General features: G+C 32.3%; 1 long non-coding RNA gene across 1 annotated transcript; it reads right to left on the bottom strand.

Moving 5' to 3' along the window:
* Positions 1-253: 253 nt before the first annotated feature.
* Positions 254-745, bottom strand: LOC130947791 (uncharacterized). Its single transcript, XR_009072807.1, has 3 exons — positions 591-745; positions 445-499; positions 254-356 (listed from the first exon to the last, which is right to left on the bottom strand). It is a non-coding gene; the product is annotated as an uncharacterized LOC130947791 (long non-coding RNA).
* Between the last annotated feature and the right edge of the window lie 4,594 nt (positions 746-5,339).

Genomic DNA, 5,339 nt, shown 5'->3' with positions numbered 1-5,339 from the left:
CTATGTTCATCAACAATAACATCCAACCATGATTCTCTCCAAATTAACATAACGACATTCACCATCCAAAATTAATAACTAATTATCCAATAAACTTCAACCAAATATATTCATCGACAAATTACTAAACATTAAACATACACCTGCATTCCAACTTATCCTATGGTCGTCTAGCCTAAGTTTTCACAGAATATTATATATTAAATGCAAAAAACCTAAACCATACCTTGGCCGATTTCCACGTAACGACCAAAGCAAATTATTTAAAACCAAGGCAGCCCCTTCAAAATTCAACTAATCAGCTTTCTCCAAGTTCCAATATTCACAATTTCAAGCTCCAATTATTTATTCACAACCTAATACACATTTATAACATACATAAATCCAATTTAATACTCAAAGCTCAAATTTAATGAAATTAAAATAGAATCATCGTATCCTCACCTTACCCAAACTTCACATAAGCAAGAGTGAACGTTTTCCTCAAGCTAATTGGATCCTAAAACATCAGAAATCAAAGAAATTCAACTTCCCTTCCTATATTTCGAAAATTGGGGGAAAAGAGTGGCTGAGAATATTTAAGGGCTTACCTATGAAATTGTTCCGATAGAAATGCAGAGCTCGACGCGGTGGACGCGTGGCTGCAAACGGTGCGGCGATCAGAGTTCGGACGGAGAAGTTACGGCGTACGGAAATTTGCCGTAAAGGTTCGGCGCTACTTCTCTTCCCTGGGTGCTTCACGCTGCTATCAGGTGAAATGTGGGAGAGAAGAGCTGTTGGGCTCATTTAATGTGATGGCCCGGTTTGGGCCCGGTTCAACCGGTTCGGTCTGTTCGGTCTAATCTTGGACCGTTTTCTTTAAAATTAGTGTCAAAATTCTCGTTTCGATGAGCTCTACCTTAATTTAATATAATATTCACATTTCTAATCCTCCTTATTAAAAAATAATTTATTGACTAATTATCTACTAATTTAACTGGGGTTTACAATACATATATAATAAAATAAAAATGATATATTTTTGTCTCTAGTGTACCAAACTTCTTTAATGTTTAATTTATTAAACTTTATTTTTATCTTTAAAATTAATTTTAATTTTATCTTTCAATAATATCAATTTTTACAATAAATAATTGTTCAATTTTTTTTATTCATATCTAAATAAATTATTTTTAATGACATTACTTTCATTCTAAATATATATATATTTTAATTTTACTCTTAATCATATTATTTTTATTTTAAATAAATTTATTTTTATTAAAAATAAAATTAAATAATTAAATAATTATTTATCATAAAAAACTAATATTATTGAAGGATAAAAATATTATTTATTTTAAAGTTAAAAACGCAGTTTAATTAAATTAAACATTAAAAAAATTTGATATATTAGAGATAAAAATGTATAAGTTACATTTTAGTGTATATGTACCATGTTTTATTTTTGTTTTCTCCAAAATTTTTCTACCAACTATTCTACAAGTACGAGTAAAAAATTTGAATTTATAATATAATTCATTCCATTAAAATTAACCATCATTTTATTTGATTTTGGTAATTCTTATAAAAAGTTATTTAAATTAATAAATTTTTAAAATCTTCTCAAACTCTTAATGTTGTCCTATCGTCAATTTTACTACTAACAAATCAATCATTAATCGTAGGACAATATTAAGATAATTTTAAAATATTAATTAGAATAACTTTAAAATTTATCTCAAATATTAGGGACAAAAAGCGATACTTTGACAAAAAAAAATTTGACAAATTATTTTCACAAATAAAAATAATTTTTACTATCCATCAAAACTTCACTTTTTATCTTAATATTATTCAAAAAAATTATATTATTTACCTGTTTAAATCAATTTAAGGAGATTAGCATTTAATATCAAAGATTTTACTTAGTTTAATTACTCTGTTGGTCCTTATAGTTTCACGAAATTTTCAATTAAGTCCCTATACTTTTTTTCCTTTTAATTGGATCCCTGCACTAATTTTTTTTTCAATTAGGTCCCTACCGTGACCAAACAGTTAGATTTAATGGAATATTCCGTTCCTAAATTAAAGATTCTCTAACTTTTTCCTAAATCTCTAATTCTCTTTCACACTTATTTTCTGAAATACCAAAATAACCCTCCCACACTTAGAAAAAAAACTTAGCTAGCCCTCAGTTGCTCTGTGGAGATCGTATTCACTATCATCTCCTGCGTCGGTCCATCATCTTCATCCATCTGTGGCTTCGTCTGCAGCGGATGCTTGGTGGTCGGCCGTCCGTCGCCTCCTTCTCTCTACGTTGGTTTGTTCTGCGTTATTCTGTTCGGAGATCTTCTGCGCTATTTTCCCATCTAAGCCGTCACCGTCCCTCCCGGTGCTTTGCCTCGCCTGACGTCGTTGCACCGCACCGCACTGCATCGAGCCTCGCCGTGCCTGACCTCCCGTTTGGCCTCTCGTCCCCGCGCCGCGCCTCTCCTCGATCTGTCACAAAACAGGTAACATATAGCATTTAATTTTTTTTTCAACTTTTAAAACTTGATGTAACATGTTCATGCTAATTTTAATTTTCAAAAAATATGGCATTGGTTGAGTACCTAATTTTTGAATTGATTTCTGAATTATTTTGATATAGTAATTTAGGATTTACAATATGAATATTTATGTACAAAAATTTTGTTAATTGGTGAATTGACATATAAATTAATTTTTTGCTGATGATAAATTTTGTTTATTGTTGATTGTTGATTGTTGTTGCTGTGATGATGCTGCTTTATTAGGACTCTGTTTCTCTTTTTTTTAATGTAGTGATGAGGGATTTGAATTTTATTATCATGGTGGCAAGTTTCAGGTATTTCTACTGAATTTGGATTTTGTTGGTGCAGTGATGCAACAACAAGTGATGATTGAATTTTGTTTTAGTTTTTCAACTGTTGGATCAGAGAAGATGAAGGGACCAGGTGGCATGTGGGAAGGAAACAGTCAGATGGCTTTTATTTGTTTGAATTGCAAAGATCGGGAACATGTGGATTTCTATCAGCGTAGGATAATAATTCTTCTCAATAATGTCTTCCTCCCACTACACTAAGAATGGGAGAAATTTTATGCTTAAAACAACTAGTAGTCAAACGGCATCCTCTCTCGATTCTAATGCTTCAGGTACAATGTTAAGAAATCTTGATTGTTAAATACCTCTAATTTTGCTTATGCTTATTTTTGGTTGCTGCTTGTATATAATTTGACTTTATTTGATTAGGTAACCAGTATCTTGAATGACAAGGAGAACCAATTGATCTAGTTGTGAAGTTTAGTTTGCTAAAATTAGTTTTAATTGTACTAAAAAATGTTGATTATGAGTTCTGATTATGTATTTTATCTGTAATTAATTGATTATGTTAGAAATAAGAAAAGAGGTGAGATTGGAGATAAGGTGTTTGATTAAATGCCTTTGAGAGAGTTGAATTAATTATGAGTTCTGATTATGTATTTTATCTATAATTAATTAATTATGAGTTTGATTGATCATTGTCATAGAGGCATACAGGACTCTCAGATATCGTGGTTCCTATCCTGCTGCTCAAGTCGTGAGAGATTTCTAAGGCAAATTTGTATTTATTCTGTTTGACATTGGTTCTAAAATCGCGTTTATTGGCATGTCAAGGGTTGGGAGTGCTGCTAACTGGTCGAATAATATCTAAATATGAATTCTGTTTAAACTAAGGCTCTTATTATATGCTAGACTCGGTTGAATTTTCATGTTCTAGTACTAAAAAATATGTTGATGTCAGAGCTAGATCATTTAATTGTCAAGCCTATACCATACTTGGCTAGAGATGGTCTTGGAGTTGCATTCCTTTTCTTTTATATTGAGTCAAATGTAATATTACATTATCATAATGAATAATTAAAGGATGAAACTGAATTTTATATATATTTATTATTATTTTTTTATTTTATTTTATCCATTCTTTTTTTTTTATGTTCTTAAGATAAGGTATTTTAAAAATAAAAAAGATATTTTTGATACAATTTATATATAAATAAGCAAAAGAATGATAGTGACAAAATAAAATAAAATATTAGAATATCTTTCATGTTGTAGAATCATTAAAAAAGGATTATAGAAATATCTTTTATTGAATATTTATAGTTTTACTGAATTTTCAAGGTCCTTATATTTTTTCTTTTCAATTTGGTCCCTAAGGGTATACAAGTAATTTCACAATTTACTAACATTTTTTTAACGTTTAACGTTAAGAGGGACTAAATTGAAAAAAAAATAATGTATAGAAATCCAATTAAAAGGAAAAAAAGTATAAGAACTAATTAAAAATTTCGCAAAATTATAGGACCAATAGATTAATTAAACCATTTTACTTCTACCAATTGTTTTGGCAATCGATATGAATTATGATGATGTATTAAGTTGAGTTTTCGAGCAAATAGATAATATTACGATGCTCTTTTATATTTATATATATGTTTCATGTATTATTTATCTATCTTATATCTATTTTGTTATAGTTGACTAACACGCGATCTTAATAAGTAATTGTACAAGATGACTCTGGTACGGGTTGAGAGGAGGATCGGGAACTTGCGGGTCGAGGCGGATGTCAGACTGTGCGAGTAGAGCGGGGGGTGGTACCTGCAAAGACACTCCGACGCTCAAGTCAGAATGGATCTAACAGGTAGAAAGTGTGAGGAATGAGTCAGTACCTGGGGGACGTAGGTCCTCTTATTTATAGGTGATGGTAGTTATTTTATCTTTATCTTGTTGGGATAAGATAAAGGAGACGTTTGAATTTGAAAGTCGGTTAGGAGCTCCAGTGGGCCGGTTCGGGGCCTTCTGAAGGGGGGAATGGGTCAAACCCGAGGAATCGGGTTTGTCTTTGGATCCGGGCTGGTGGGCTGGATCCGTAACAGTTTCCCCCGCAGCGGGAGGGCGAGCGAGATCGGCCTGTCGCTGGGAGGTATAATGTTTTGACTGTGGGCTAGGTCTTTAGTTATTCTCGGGTGTTCGTTTAGCCCTTTGGAGGGGGATCGGTGTCTCGGCTCTGGTTTTGCTGAAGGTTCGTCTGACCGTTTTGGTTTTGACGTGACCCTTCCGATTTTACTGCGCCCGCTGCGTTCTTCGAGGCTTTTTTATTTTCGAGGAGGTCATTTAATGCGAGGGGACGTTTCTCTCTTTTACCCCTACGAGTTCCAACTGCGCCTAGGGTTAATTGTGTCCTTTTGCTCCTTTTGAAACCGTCTTTTGGCTTTTTGTTTCAGTTCCCTCGTCCGTTTCATTTTCTTCTCTATTTTCTCTTCTGAAAGAAAAAAAGTCATCATCTGAAAAG

The sequence above is a fragment of the Arachis stenosperma genome, chromosome 9, assembly GCF_014773155.1.
Source record: "Arachis stenosperma cultivar V10309 chromosome 9, arast.V10309.gnm1.PFL2, whole genome shotgun sequence".
Taxonomy (NCBI): Eukaryota; Viridiplantae; Streptophyta; class Magnoliopsida; order Fabales; family Fabaceae; genus Arachis; species Arachis stenosperma.
Note: the sequence above shows the minus strand (reverse complement) of the source record. Positions and strands in the feature narration are given on the sequence as shown.